Source organism: Pinus tabuliformis, chromosome 6 (assembly GCF_031772625.1).
Source record: "Pinus tabuliformis cultivar Carrire ecotype Pingquan chromosome 6, CPIR1, whole genome shotgun sequence".
Classification (NCBI taxonomy): domain Eukaryota; kingdom Viridiplantae; phylum Streptophyta; class Pinopsida; order Pinales; family Pinaceae; genus Pinus; species Pinus tabuliformis.
In genome coordinates this window covers 1,854,310,723-1,854,327,649 of record NC_142292.1, presented here as the reverse complement: position 1 = coordinate 1,854,327,649, position 16,927 = coordinate 1,854,310,723, and the positions used below count along the sequence as shown (strand labels likewise).

The 16,927-nt window shown below is 36.3% G+C and overlaps 1 pseudogene; it reads left to right on the top strand.

Annotated features, from left to right (window-relative positions):
• The first annotated feature begins 7,546 nt into the window (after positions 1-7,546).
• On the top strand, positions 7,547-15,499 carry LOC149266443 (heat shock cognate 70 kDa protein-like; annotated as a pseudogene).
• Positions 15,500-16,927: the final 1,428 nt, after the last annotated feature.

Sequence of the window (16,927 nt, the reverse complement as noted above, 5' to 3'; positions counted from 1 at the left end):
ATCCCACAACGATAGTCTAGGCCCTTTCTTCTTTGAAAAATTCATTCAATGTGGTGACAGACTAATAATTACCAAGGTAGTGCTCTCTTCCCAACACTCTCAAACTAATAATGTGCTTCCCCTTGTCCATAATCATCCCCTTTGATCGAGCACTTCTTGGAAGGGCTTGTATGTTTCAGGTTTATCAAACCTTTGAATAACCAACCACACTATGGGCTCGTCAATTTTTAGCGTTATTATGGACGAAGAGCACTGGATATCTTTGTTTCCATCATGATTAGTGTGGTGGGCCGCCAAACCATCATGCGAGTTGTGGCAATACTCATTTCTCAAACTGAACGACTTGGATATGTTATTTTGCAAAACCAGATTTTCGATTTCTATTTCTTCATAGATCTCAATATGCTTCCTAAGCATCTCCATTCTCATCATAGTCTATAGTATAGTACGCAGCTAATTTATCTCATCTCAGGCAATAAACATAGATATATTAATCAAGGGTTGCACCATGCTTGTGCAGAGATTTTAGCACAGTGAAAGCTCTACAAAAGTCTAGTTAAGGTTCCAAAATATCACACACTCAACTTCTCCACACTCTGGGTTTTGTTTTACATGCATTAAATCAATACTTATATATGTATACGTATACATGTATGTGTACAATGTAAAACACACAAGACTGGAAACCAAATCAAATGTATATTAATCAATATCAAAGAATTATGTACATGATGTACATATAAATACATATAGGAAACATTTGAATTAATTCCTTGGATTTCTTGGACTCCAATAACTACCCAAATTGACCCAAGGTTACTCTTGAGGATTAGTTGTCCAACATCCCCCTTAATCCAAAGGGTTGTACCAAAGTCCAAGAATGAGAGCTCAAAATGAAAAAATGCATCTCAACCAAGAGCTGAATGTCTGCTAGAAAATGATTTTTAAGGATGACCACAAACCAAGATGGGAGAACTCAAGGTCTCAACCAACACCAACTATGGAACCTTCATAGTGGTTCTCAAAACAACCAAAAATGTGGTTTTAAAATAACCACAAACTCTAAAACTATCACAATAGTTCCTTGAACAATTCCAAACATGGAAGTGCTAAATCAACTCAAATCTGACTCGCACTCGCTTGACATCTCAAACTAGAACCTGTAGCGGACCATTAACGGTTCCCCCTTATCAGACACAAGGTGAGAAGTATCCTTCATCACTACAAGGTTGGTCATCACTCTCGACCATATTATTCGATATGACCTGTAAATCTTCTTGGATTTTTTCGTACAATCCCAAGAAGAAATCTATCCAAAATTTAGCCGCACTCTTGCAGTAGCCTTATTTTTGGAACATCTATTTATATGATGATTTCACTTTCCACAATTCTCACACGGGTGAAGATCAAAACACCGATCTTTCACATGTCCAACTCTGTTACAATGTTGGCATCTATCAACCTGTTCTGGAACAACACCATCCAGAAATCCAACACTTCATAATTATATTGGTTTAGAAAAATCTGGGATGTGAAAAGATACATCCAGAATATCCTTGTTGTAACCCAAACCAGTTCTGTGTTTATTGTGTGTAATCTCTTCCCACGGTCTTATACAAGTTTTGGTAACGACATGCTTCACATATGTATGCTAATGACTCTCGCATACACTTTCTTGAACACGACTTTCCGCTGCACCCAGATTTTCTCCTAAAACCACTTCATTACTCTGATCATTCTCTTACTGATGATCAAGTTCAAACAAACTATTATTATGGAAAAAAACAAGTTCAAAATCCTTCTTTTGTAATTCATGTAGTTCATCTCACTGAAACTGGGACTCTAGCTCCAGGAATTCAATTGTGCTTTTCGCATTTTGAAAATATCTTTGGTTGTCAAAGAGCGTGTCCTTGCTAACTTGGACACTGTTATGAATAGTGGATGACATTAAATTGCATAATAACTACAACAAATCATCGACTTTGGCCATTTTCTCCAACAATCAACTTTGAAAAAAGGGGTGTTGGTTACCACCAAAAATGCACCCAATATAAACAAATTTACTGGGTGTGGGGTTCAACCAAAAATTCACCCATTTACAAAGAAAATTCAAGAATAAAGAGATGAATAATGCTATATAGTTGCAACTACACAATTAGGAACTTTTATCTTTGCTCCATACAATGAACACCATGAAAAATCAAGTTTGTTGTGAGTTATATCCAATATTCATGAGTTGAAAATTTATCAAATAGTGACATGTTCAGGGTTTCCAACCCATGGAAACCAAAATCATGTTCACAACCTCCAAAATACCGAAATCATGTTCAAAACCTCCAAAAATATCTCTCAAAATTATCTTTAAAAAAATATATCTCCCAAAATTATCTTTACAAGGTTTTGAACTAATGACCTCTACCACACCATGTAACTATACGAGCATGGCTAACCACAATGTCATTTTCCCTTCTTGTATTTACATTCATAAATGCTATAATTTAAACTTCAACAAAATCAAAACTTGATGTCATGCCATTCTTCAAAACTTGATGTCATGTCATTCTTGTGTAGTGCAACAAAGCCCCACCAGCTATTTTTCTCCACTTCCAATCAAAACTACTCCATTTAATGAAAATAAGAGAAAAATGGCACTACTTATTTCCCTATAAACCACTTCTCAAAAACTTTCCCAAAATATATGCCACCAATTAATTCTTAAAATGCTTAAAAAAACTTGGTTTTTTTTTTAGTTCATGTAAAAATTACTTTTATCTTGGCTCCTTTTAACTTTGAAAAGTAAAGTTTTCTCATTGACTTCAATCTTTTTAATGGTGAATTTTACATGTGAACATTATGGTGACATCCTGAGAGTTACTCCTTACTCCTGGGTATTTTTTATTCCTTTCTCAATTTAAAGAAAACTTTCACAGTTGTCTCAAAAATTAGCGTTCACATTTGAAATTGTTATTTAAATAATTTTCAAATTCCAACACAATTTAATGTGAATTCCATTTCTTCGATGCTTACCAACTTCTTCCACATTATTCTGCTTGAAAATTTTGTATCGAACTATTTCTCCCTCACTTTTGCATGGAAGCCCTTTTAAACAGACCTCGCTCACCTTCCAATTCTTCACTATTGTCATTGTTTTTCACCATCGAAGGAGTTGTATATGATTAACAAAATTATATCGTTGTTTCACAACAGACAAGAGACACTCTGACAACAGGCCCTGACGACTTAAAACAACTCTGCGTCAAAACACAAATTTCAACAATGAAAGTTTGGGCTACTATTCGGCTTCAACAACTTCAAATGACTTCAATACTGCAAAAAATTGCTGGAATATACTAAATTCATAGTCACATTCCTCTGAAGAACAATTTGATATTGAACCTGTCTCTTCTTGTTCAAACTCTTGCATCGCACACCGATTGAATATCGGTCAAAGTTTTAAAAAGCACAAAAGATCACTGCCAAAACAATATTCTAAAAATCAAATTCATCACAGAAGATCTTATCAAATTTTAGAATAGATCAGTGATTGATTTTTACAAGTTAAGCCATTGAAACTTCAACATTAACCTCATACATACAAAATTGCAAACATAGAGAGAAAACATGAGCTAGAAAATCAATCATGATCATGAAATCTAGAATTGAAAGGTAAGACCATAGTCCAATAGTCTGGCGTAATTCTCTTTACACAGAATTCTCATCAAATCTCTCAAATCCTTGCCCTTCATACTTTAGGACCAACTTTTACTTTTATACGCAGGATTATATCAAAATTACCACCTCCATGGATCCTGTTTTGACACAATACATTGGTCGAGAATCTCCTCCAAGATTTCCTGCCTGATGCTTTAGATGGTCACAAAACTAGTGGCACAATTTAATTAACAGGCAGACGAACTACCCGCTCTGATACCACCGTAAAACACACGAGACTGGAAACCAAATCAAATGTATATTAATCAATCTCAAAGAATTATGTACATGATATAAATATTAATACATATAGGAAACAATTGAATTAGTTCCCGGGAGTTCTTGGACTCCAATAACTACCCACACTGAACCAAGGTTGATCTTGAGGATTAGTTGTCCAACATATAGGTCAGAGTTCAGTCATTAGATACCCACCTACTTCTAAACCGTAAAACATTACGACAACATTTTTTTGTAAGATTGGCAGGACATTTTCATTCATTTTCTTCGAAAAGAAGGCTAAAACCATAATTAAAGCGGTTATGTGGCCTAAGCCTGCCTAGAGAGAAACCAGGTTTGTTGGCCACCGAACAATATTATAAGGCATCCAAAAACATACAAGTTTAAGTCTTTCTAACAATGCCTTATATGAATGAATGTCCTGAAGCCTTCTAAGACCTAGGCACTTAAAACAAAATATCATAGCGTTCATATTTTACTTATAGCTTAAACAAAATTGAAAACAAAATTGAGCCAAGCATACTACTATTCATCAGAGGAGTCCATGTGAGCTGGATCTTTCGCACTCGAACCTGGTAATTTAGACTAGGGAAGACAAGGAATGTGTTTCTCGATGCGCTTGAGACAAACATTCTACTATTGGATTTGAAGATGAATAAGTTGAAATTCCTTATGAATTTCTTGAAGACCGAGATTATAATTGGAAGATCCAACCATCGAGTTAATTATGGCCTTGGCCACATTATTCTTCATTAACCAGTAGAGGTGTGTGTTCTGCTTATATTGAGAAGTTTGACCTCTGGAGTGGCTAGGGTCTAGAACCAAGTCTCTCCATTCTTCCAATTGTATATAGACATCTCCCTGATGGTTTAGTTTTGCCTCCTAATTAGAAATACGCTGATAAACTTGCGTTGGGGTGTCTATCTGTTATGACGAGGCAAAGTCACAGATAAGCCTCAAGGAAGATTTGTGTCTCCTGCTCCTTGCATGGCGAGGATGGGCTTGACTATTTTCATCTTGCTTCCCCACACTTCTTCCACACCCTCCGCTGCCTCTCGTTGAGGAGCCTGAACCGGAAGAAGGACGAACCATCTTACCATTCGAACAACCTATATGGAAATAGAAAACCCTGTGACAGGCAACCTAGACCTTGAGCTTGAAGCAGCAAGAAAGTTTGAGGTCCCGACGATCACACTGTAATTGGAAACCTGAAAGGGTACCATAACATAAAGGCATAAATATTTAACATTAGGCCTAAACTGAATAATTATCTCGAGAATGATTTGGATTTGTCACCAAGGGTTGGAAACAACAAACCCAGGCTCCTCGATCCCTCTTAAAACCATACATAGATTTAAAATGAGAGGAACCATACACAAGAAACCTTGAACCTTAACAACCTTCAGAGACAGTGAATGAGCCAAACAATGAACACATACATCCATACATGCTATATATAAAAAGCTCCATGCCAGAGAGTTCCAATACATTCCCATGCGAGATAGTAACATTCTGAAGAAAACATAGACAATTAGATAGTAAGCAGACAATTCACGATAAAACCTAGAGTGCTCCTTCCAGTATTCATGGTAGAGTTTCCATTTGCTTGCAGGCTCCAGATTATGTATAATTCCCCATCAGATTGCACAATAGTACAAGTCTCAAGGAACAGACTAAGAGAGGGGTGAAGAGAAAGAACATACCCATTGACTTTAGTCATGTGGTGAGAGGAACCAATTACACCAGGGTGACATACCATGGTAGCCTCCCTCTCATACTGCCTCGAGCTGACCAAGATACTTGAACCGATACCAGAACCCGGAACAATGTAACTTCCGCCTGGGAATGAAGGTTTGTCGCCTCCAAAATTCCACGATAAGGTGTCTCTTCGACTAGTCCTTACATCATTTACTCTTTGCATGCACGATGCCACATTACCACGCCATCCAAATGTGTGAGGGATGTAGTATGTCGCCCCCCCACCCTTTCTGATTTAACATTAATCATGGCCCAAATCCCGAAGACTCCTTTCTATCGGCACACACCTTGATTGGGGAAAAACATTACAACGACATTAATCATAAGAAAATGTGTTAAATGATATGTTGCAAGCTAGTGTTGAATTTCCCAGTAAAGGATTTTCTATAATTAATATCGAGGTTTTTTTTTTTTTAAACGATGCATGAAGAAGTTGATTATGTAGATGAAGTTGTGTGAAGGTAGTTATGTGGAAAGCTTACACTGTGCAGAAAACATTGTGCAGAGAGAAAGAGAATCAATTAATTAGTGGTAGAGGCAAGGGCTATGTTTCATCATAACTATTAATCTTTTTACCATTATAAAATATCCGCATATGGATAAAGGTGAATTCCATAAGCAATGTTCATTTTACAACTACTTTGTGTTTTATGGGCTTTCATCGGAGGAAATGAGAGGCAACAACCATAGAAGGCATTTCTTTAAATATTTTTTCAATGTTTAAATTTTACGATTTAGTGTCCGAAATTAAATTGATAAAAGAATAAAATAAAATGATTTTTCTTTTTTCTGTTTTAATTGAGTAATTCATATTGAATTAAAAACCAAATAAAATAATTTTTTTTTTTTTTTAAATTAATATTGATGTTTTATATTAAATCGATAATAAAATAAAATATTACGAAGAAATTTTTTATTAAAACTAGTCATTTTATTTAAATTATTGTTGAGTGTCTTATATTAAATTGATAATAAAATAAAATATTACAAATTTTTTATTATTATTAAAACTAAATTTAATTTTAATTGATTAAATCCTAGAATAAAATATTAAAATTTAATTTTATATTAACATTCCATTTAAAAAAATTATGGTAAAATATCACAATTACATTTTATAACAATGCTTGTGCTAATATATTGATTGAGTTGTTATTATTAGTATTTAATGTAGATGAGAAAAGTGCTCCTAAATGTGTGCCTTGGTAGACTATTTGTCTAATAAAATGATACTTATCATTTTATTAGAAAACGTTCTAGATCTTAGTATTCATAATCCAATCTATTATAACTTGCCTAGGTAAATACATTATCTACTTGAGAGAACTTATAATCCAATCTATTATATTATCATATTATTTACTTGAGAGAACCTATAATCTAATCTATATATCAAAATAATATTTTAAAAAAATTAAAAAAATAAATAAATAACTTTATAAAATATTTAAATAATTTCTACTTATAAAATATCTAAGCTCATGTTCGATCCTATTTAAAATAAATCTATTAAAAATGACACTGGTTTGAAAAAAGTTTAAATCTATTAAAAATGACACTAGTTTAAAAAAAGCTTGAATGTGATTCTCGTTGAGAAAGGTTGAAAAAAGCTTGAATGTGATTCTATCTGTAAATTGCATCTTATTTTTACTCTACTGCATTGTCAATTGCATCTTATAATTACTCCACTGCATTGCCATACTTTCAAGCTAGGAGTTATCTTATTTCACAGTAATTGGTTACTCCACTGCATTGCCATACTTTCAAGCTAGGAGTTATCTTATTTCATAGTAATTGGTTGAGGAACATAGGAACATTGAGATCACACATATGAGATATGGATGCCAACGGTAAAGAGAGAGCTATTGGCATTGACTTGGGAACAACTTACAGCTGCGTCGCAGTGTGGCAACACGATAGAATTGAAATTATTGTTAATGATCAGGGGAACAGAGTCACTCCTTCCATTGTTGTGTTCACAGCCTCTGAGAGGCTGGTTGGTGATGGTGCAAAATATCAGGTCGCAACCAATCCCCACAACACCGTGTTCGATGTTAAAAGACTCATTGGAAGGTGATTTAGCGACCTCGATGTACAGAGTGACGTGAAACTATGGCCCTTCACTGTAGTTTCTGGGGACAATGACAAGCCATTCATCCAAGTTGAGTACAAATGCCAGAGGAAGGAGTTCTCTGCAGAGGAGATATCTTCTATGGTCTTATCGAAGATGAAGATGATAGCCATGTTGAAATGTTAATTTCCCCTGCCGCGTTATTATTTCAGAAAACCGCCAGTCTACCTCCCCGCACCGCCTTTCACGAACGCTGGTTTTCTTCGAGGGGGCAACGAGCATACAGATCAGCCGACACATGGCCACAACAACTGTTCCAAAACAACCATTCCCTGGCGCTTAAAGTTGGGTTTAAAGGGACCTACGGGGAATTGTCGTCAACCGTCCGATTAAATCAACGGTTGTGTACAAGGCTACACCATAAATTGCTTAACGTGAAGTGGAAGTTTCGTTGACCGTCGTTTTTGTCAGTAAAGTAATTTTAATGAAATGTACTGTGGTCGGAAATCATAGGTAAAGCATTTATTTTGTTTTAAATTCATGGATGTAATTTTTTTTTACACGGCACAAGTCAAACAAAAGGGGTTATGTTATGTTTTTCTTGTTGTTGAATATATGAAAGAGGGAAAATACGCAGCAGTGTGCGAATGTATGAAGAAAATGAAAATCTTTACACACACAGCAGTGTAAATATTTTCAAGGAGACAGAGTATTGTTTTGTAATGCACAACAGTGCATAGGCAGAGAACTCTGAAGTTTTTTTTTTTTTGATCTCCCGCTTCCGTGAGCTCAAAGGATTTTGGGTTTCACTTGTTGGTTCAAAGTATTTTTTGTTTTATTTGGTAGAATCCCTCTGTGAGAGGAAGGACTTTGTAACAACAATCTTTTGTTAATGAATACAAGTTTTTATGTGTGTTGCTGAAACTCTGTCTTCAGCAAAAACAATTTTAGCTTCCCTGTGTTAAAAACAAAGTATTATCCTCTGTTCTGTTCAGTCATTTTTGTTTTGGAATTATCATAAATTCCCATCATGGTATCAGAGCTTGTCCAGGCTCTTTGAAGGTGTCAAAGAAGCTGAAGGAAGGATTTCTTGCTGCAGCAGCTTCTCCAGCAGAGTGAAGACCCAGTCAAGAAAGAATCCAAGGTATTTCTCTAATTTTTTGTATTACTGTTGAAGACAGTCAGTTATTTTAAAATACACAGTCAAGTATTCTGAAGCATAGTTAAGAGTGCAAGAATGGCTGGAGCCAGCACTAGCATGGGTATCTTTAATACTTAGCTCCCACAATTTAATGGGAAAAACTATGACTATTGGGCAATAACTATGAGAGCTTTTCTTGCTTCCCAAGACTTATGGGAATTTGTTGAGGATGGTTTTGAAGAACCAGTAGATGAAAATGAGTTTAATAACTTAACTGAGACAGAGAAAAATTTGTTGAAGAGCAATAAGAAGAAGGATTCTAAAGCCCTCTACTTCTTGTATCAAGCAGTGCATTAGAGTGTGTTTCCAAGGATAGCAGCAGCCAAGAGATCCAAAGAAGCATGGCAGACTCTCAAGATAACCTATCAAGGCATGGAGAAAGTGAAGACAAAAAAACTACAGGTGCTGAGGAGAGATTTTGAGACTCTCTGCATGAAGGAGTCAGATAATATTGACTCATTCTTCACACATGTGATTGGTCTGGTCACACAGATAAGGTCTCATGGAGAGATTCTTGAAGAAAGGAGGATTGTGGAGAAACTATTGAGGATCTTACCCTCAAGGTTCGATGCGATTTTCACCACCATAGAAGAGACAAAGGATCTCAAAAACTTCTCAGTTGATGAACTACATGCATCACTGATAACACATGAGCAGAGATTGAGTAGAAATGAAAACTCATCTATAGAACATGCCTTTAAGACCCAGATGTTCTTTGGAAGAGGAAGAGGTCAAGGTAGAGGAAACAAGAGAGGAAGAGGCAGAAGCCAAAACAGAGGTGGAAGAAACAGTCCAGCAAATGCTCAAGGAAGAGGCAGCAATCCAAATTAGAACCAAGGCCAAGGCAGCAACCAACAAAGTGGACAGCATCATGCTCAAGGACAAAGGTATGATAAATCCAATGTCCAATGTCACTATTATAAAAAATATGGGCATTATTCAAATGAATGTAGGAAGAAGCAACATGATATGAGTAATAGAACTAGTGCAAATTTCACTAGAGAAAATATCAACCAAGATAATTTGTTCTTAACCTGTGATATAGCTGAAGAAAAGAGTGAAGATGCATGGTTTCTATACTCCGGTTGCAGTAACCATATGACAAGAAACATAGCCCTGTTTTCTATGTTAGATCAGAGTGTGAAGTCACAAGTCACACTTGGGACTGATAATAAAGTTTCTGTTATGGGAAAAGGAGAGGTAAATGTCTTAACAAAGAAAGGTGAAAAGAAAACCATAGCAGATGTTTATTATGTTCCTGGAATGAAATGTAACCTCTTAAGTATTGGACAGCTTGTTCAAAAGGGGTACAATGTTTTGTTTGTGGATGATGTATGCACAATCATGGATAAAACACCCAGCAAACAGTGTATTGCTGAAGTGAAGATGACAAGGAACATGATGTTCCCTCTCAGAATGAAAGCAGATTTAAAAAATGGAGAAGAAATAACAGTAGTGACACAAGAGGCTTCCCAAAGCGAACCAAAAGATGAAAATTGGTTGTGGCACTTGAGATTTGGACATCTCAACTTTGGAGGCCTTAACTTGTTGAATAGAAAAGGAATGGTAAGAGGATTACCATTGATAGAGAAACCAAACCACCTTTTTGAAGGTTGTATCTTGGGGAAACAACACAGAGAAAGTTTTCCATCTTGGAAAAGCATAAGGGCAAAAGCACCCTTAGAGATTTTTCACTCAGATTTATGTGGACCGATGCAAACTCCATCACTTGCAGGCAGCCACTATATACTAACATTTATTGATGATTTTACTAGAAAAACTTGGGTTTATTTCTTGAAGAACAAAAGTGAAGTGTTTGAAAGATTTTGCAATTTCAAAGCACTTGTAGAAAATCAAAGTGGGCTGCATATCAAAGTTCTAAGAACTGATAGAGGAGGTGAGTATATCTCCAAAGAATTTCTACGTTTTTGTAGAGAAAATGGAATTCATAAGCAGTTTACCATGAGGTACACTCCACAGCAAAATGGGGTTGTCGAAGGAAGAATAGGACAATCATGGATATGGCGAGGAGCATGTTAAAGGCAAAGCATTTGCCAAATGATTATTGGGCTGAAGCTGTACACTCTGCAGCATACATTTTGAATAGATGCCCTACAAAAGCAGTCATGAACAGAGTGTCGGAAGAAGCATGGAGTGAGACAAAGTAAGGAGTCACCCACATGAAAGTTTTTGGATGTGTGGCCTATGCACACATTCCAGATCAGCTAAGGAAGAAGTTGGACGGCAAAGGGGAGAAATGTATTTTCATTGGATATAGTGAGGAATCCAAAGCTTATAGGTTGCATAACCCATCCACCAAGAAGCTTATTGTGAGTAGAGATGTTCAGTTCATTGAGGAGGAAGCTTGAGATGGAAGCATAGAGAAGACAGTGAATGCTAAAAACTCTTTGTCACATGATGAAGATGATGAGGAGATGGCTGAAGTACATCCCAAAACAGCAGCACCAACACAAGGACAGCAAGAGACACCCTTGAGGAGAAATGAAAATGCTTCTCCAAGCACACCATAAGGAGGAAATTCAAGTGCTTCTTCAAGCACTTGTACACCAAATGAAAGAGGTAAGAAGTTCAGAAATTTAAGTGACATTTATGAACAAGAGGCAGCAAATGAAGGTATGAACTCTTTGTTTGCTGTAAATTTTCATGTTGACGACCCTGTTCATTTCGAAGAAGAAATTAAGAGTAGCAAATGGATAGAAGCTATGGATGAGGAGATCAATGCCATAGAAAGAAACAAGACATGGGATCTAGTTGAACTACCAAAAGGAAAAGAAGTCATTGGACTTAAATGGGTCTACAAGACCAAGAGTAATGCTGAAGGCAAAATAGAAAGACACAAGGCAAGACTTGTTGTCAAAGGATATAAGAAGTAGTATGGGAGAGAATATGAAGAAACTTTTGCACTAGTTGCTAGAATGGAAACCGTGAGAGCAGTGTTGTCCATAACAACACAAAACAAGTGGAAAGTTTACCAAATGGACGTGAAGTCAACATTTCTAAATGGAGTGTTAATGGAAGAGGTTTACATTGAACAACCTCTAGGCTATGAAAAGAAAGGTCAAGAGCATAAAGTGTGCAGATTGAAGAAAGCTCTTTATGGGCTGAAGCAAGCACCAAGAGCGTGGTACAGTGGGATAGATTCATATCTACTGGAAAATGGATTTGAAAAGTGTGAGGGAGAAACCATCCTCTACATCAAAGAAAAGGATAGTAAAATACTAATTGTTGTGTTATATGTTGTTGATGTTATTTTCACAGGTAATGATGATTATCTTATTGAAAATTTCAAAATAGTCATGAAAGAAGAATTTGAAATGACTGACATGGGTTTGCTAAGATACTTCTTAGGAATAGAAGTCGAACAAAATGGAAATGGGATTTTTATCTCACAAGGGAAATATGTTAATGAAGTATTGGGAAGATTTAATATGTAGGAGAGCAAAGCAGCAATCACTCCCACAGTGATGGGATTAAAACTCAGCAAAAAGGACAACAACAAGGATTTTGATCCTAGTTTGTACAAGAGCATAGTTGGCAGCCTTATGTATTTGACTGGAACTAGGCCGGATATAATGCATGCTGTTAGTTTAATTTCCAGATTCATGGAGAGGCCAAAAGAAGCACATTGGCAGGCAACAAAAAGGATTCTGAGGTATGCTAAATGTACTAAAAGGTTTGGAATTTTATATACTATTTCAGAATGTTTAGATTTAATTGGATACACTGATAGTGATTGGGCTAGAAGTGTAGATGATCGGAAAAGCACATTCGGTTATGTTTTTCACATGGGTTCAGGAGCCATTTCATGGGCTTCTAAAAAACAGCCTATTGTAGCGTTGTCTACAGCAGAGGCAGAATATGTGGCAGCGACAGCAGTAACGTGTCAAGCGATTTGGATGAGAATGATGTTAAGGAGTTTATGCCAAGAACAAGCAAAAGGAACTGTGATTTTTTGTGACAATAGTTCAGCGATTGCATTATCCAAGAATGCTGTGTTTCATAAGAGAACGAAACACATTGACACAAAGTTTCATTACATCAGGGAATTGGTAAACAATGGAGGAATTGTTTTAAAACACTGCAGAACTCAGGAGCAGGTTGCAGATATTCTGACCAAACCATTGGGGCAGAAAAGTTTTGAATTTTTGAGGAAATGTCTGGGTATGATTGATAACCCAACAGTTGAAATTAAAGGGGAGTGTTGAAATGTTAATCTCCCCTGCCGAGTTATTATTTCAGAAAACTGCCGCTCTGCCTCCCTGCACCGCCTTTCACGAACACTGGTTTTCCTCGAGGGGGCAGCGAGCATACAAATGAGCCGACACGTGGCCACAACAATTGTTCGAAAACGACCATTCCCCGGCGCTTAAAGTTAGGTTGAAAGGGACCTCCGGGGAATTGTCGTCAACCGTCCGATTAAATCAACGGTTGTGTACAAGCCTGCACCATAAATTGCTTAACGTGAAGTGGAAGTTTCGTTGACTGTCGTTTTTGTCAGTAAAGTAATTTTAATGAAATGTACTGTGGTTGTAAATCGTAGGTAAAGCATTTATTTTGTTTTAAATTCACAGATGTAATTTTTTTTTACACGGCACAAGTCAAACAAAAGGGGTTATGTTATGTTTTTTTGTTTTTGTTGAATATATGAAAGACGAAAAATACGCAGCAGTACGCGAATTTATGAAGCAAATGAAAATCTTTACACACACAGCAGTGTAAATATTTTCAAGGAGACAGAGTAATGTTTTGTAATGCATAGCAGTGCATAGGCAGAGAACTCTGAAGTTTTTTTTTTTTGATCTCCCGCTTCCGTGAGCTCAAAGGATTTTGGGTTTCACTTGTTGGTTCAAAGTTTTTTTGTTTTATTTGGTAGAATCCCTCTGTGAGAGGAAGGACTTTGTAACAAAAATCTTTTGTTAATGAATACAATTTTTTAGTGTGTTGCTGAAACTCTGTCTTCAACAAAAACAATTTTAGCTTCCCTGTGTTAAAAACAGAGTATTATCCTCTATTCTGTTCAGTCATTTTTGTTTTGGAATTATCAGAAATTCCCATCAAGCCGAAGCATATCTCAAATCTGATGTCAAAAATGATGTGGTCACAGTGTCGGCCTATTTTAGCGATTCCCAGAGGAAGGCCACTGCTGTCATTGCGGGTCTTAATGTGATGAGGATTATTAATGAACCCACAACAGCAGCTATAGCTTATGGGTTTTCTACACATTGCACTGAACAAAAGACAATCCTGATTTTTGACCTGGGTGGAGGAACTTTTGACGTTTCCATCATTACTATTGAGAGTGGTAAATTTGAGGTGAAGGTTGTTGGAGGAGACATGCATTTTGGAGGGGAGGATTTTGATAACAGGATGCTCAATTACTGTGTTCAACAATTCCAGAGAAGAAACAAAAAGGAGTTAAGTACAAATGCAAAAGCTCTTCGGAGACTCTGATCAGAATGCGAGAGAGCAAAAAAAAGTCTGTCTTCTGCTGTGGAAATTGTGATTGATATTGATTCTCTCTACAAAGGATTAGAATTTCACATAAAGATTGTAAGGGCAAGGACCAAGTTTGAAGCACTCAACGCTGAGTTGCTCGAAAAGTGTGGAAATCGTGAAGCAATGTCTGGAAGACGCCAAGCTGAGCAAAGAGCAAATTGATGAAGTTGTATTGGTAGGCAGCTCCACCCGCATTCCAAAGCTCCAGAAACTCCTTCAACACTTCTTTGATGGAAAACAACTCTGCAAAAGTTTAAATCCTGATGAAGCTGTTGCACATGGTGCTGCACTTCAGGTTGCAACCCTGAACGAGGAAAGCGTCCACCTAGTACTGATGGACGTAACACCTTTGAGTCTAGGAATCGAAGTTCGTGGAGATGTTATGGCTGTAGTCGTTACCAGGGAATACTCCCATTCCCACTTGGAGGGAGGGTCATTTCACTACAGTGAGCGACAATGGGTTACTCAATGTGTCATTTAATGTTTATGAAGGTGAGAGAGTTATGGTTGTTGACAACAATTTGCTGGGTCAATTTATTTTATGGGGAATTCAGGCAGCTCCATGTGAAATGCGACAAATTAAAGCTATGTTTGAATTGGATGTGGATGGAATCCTGAAAGTGTTAGCCGAGGACGAAAGAAGCGGGGTAAGTAATCAGATTACAATTGCTAACGACGGTGGTCGGCTGAAAAAAGAGGAGATTGAGAGAATGTTGGGTGATGCAAAGAGATTCCAACGGGAGGATGAAGAGGCCAAAAAGAGGCATATTGCCAGAGAAAATTTGGCCACTTGTGTTTACAACGTGAGAAGCAGAGTCAAAGAAGCCAGAATCAAGGGAAGCATCACAAATTCAGAAGATATGGAGCAAATTTTAAATGGCGTAGAAGAATGGTTGGATGAAAATGACTCTGCAGATGTTGAAGAATTGGAAGAGAAATTGAAAGGCCTCAAATTGAAATGCAGAAGGTTGAAAAAGAAAGGACAATTTACTAAACTTTGAAACCTTGGGCTTCTTCAGTTTTAGATAATGGTATCCAGAATATATCAATAATTTATGTACTAGGATAATATGTTTCTCTGGTGCCAACAAGCTGCCACCATATGTAGTTATTTTGGCCTAAAAACTTTTACAGGCTGTGTTATGAGAGCCTACTGATTCGGGGCTGGCCGGGACTATTGTAATAGTCGTAGGGACCAGGGACTATTGTAATCGGTTCTCAGCTCATTATTCTCTCGACGAAAACCAAAGTTGGTCAACTCAATTTAATTTAATGTTATCTTATAATCTATAAAGCACTTTTTCTTCTACCTGTGAACTTCATCTAGTGGTTATTTCAACGAATAAGCAACTTGGAGGTCTTATGGCTCAAGAGTTTTTAGTTTCTACTAACTATAATGTTAGCAAAGATTTTTATGTTTACCAATTACAAGTATATCTTTAAACACATATTTTTTAAACACAAATGTTCGCCTATGGTTTACGCATGAATCACACATCTTTGGACACCATTCTCCATTCGTCTTCACTTCACACTCTTTCCTACCAAATCTTGTATATGAGCCTACCAAAGCATAGTTACCAAGTTCGAATTCGAATTCAATACGATACGATAAAAATTCGAATAAGAAATTTTTAATTCGAAAAAAATTCGACACTGTACATCTTGAAAATGATCATTTTAAAAAATTTCTTGTTGTGTCCGGGATATTTTTTGCCCAATCTTTTCTAAATTTATTTTGAATTTTGAATAACATTCAATAAACTAGATAACATAATAATTTTACAAATACAATTCACCAAAAAAACTTTCGTTCCCTTCAATACTTCTTTATTTCTAAATTTAAATCTAAAGTATCTTTTTAATTTTAAAAATGATTTATCTATAATTCTTCTTAATAAATATAAACATTTTTAAAAATATCTAAAATTCCATAAAATCAGTGATTGCAAAATTAACATGTATTACAAATTAACAAACTATTACGAATTCAGTGTAACAGATTCTTCCTTTTCCTATTTTACTAGCTTTTTAATCCATAAAAACAATAATGAAGTTGGAAAATTATAAACTTTCCTATTCCACTGTGATTTTCCAATTTCTCCAGTTTCTTTCCTTCTGCGCGGATGCCATCCTACCACTATTTGTTCTGCCATTAACATTCGCTCTTAAATGAACAATCTGTTCCGTTTACGTAAACCACCAATCGCGGATTTTGAGGCATTTAATTTTTCATTTAACCGCTTATCCAACCACTTATACTTGAAAACCGAATCGAATTTCATCGAATAATACGATATTTGTATCGAATTGGCGAATTTTCAAATTTTTTAGCCTGATTCGGGCGAACTTGGTAACTATGTACCAAAGTATGGCTTCATTCAATTTCCCACATAGTGGTTTGCTAAGATGGCTATGCACTCACATTT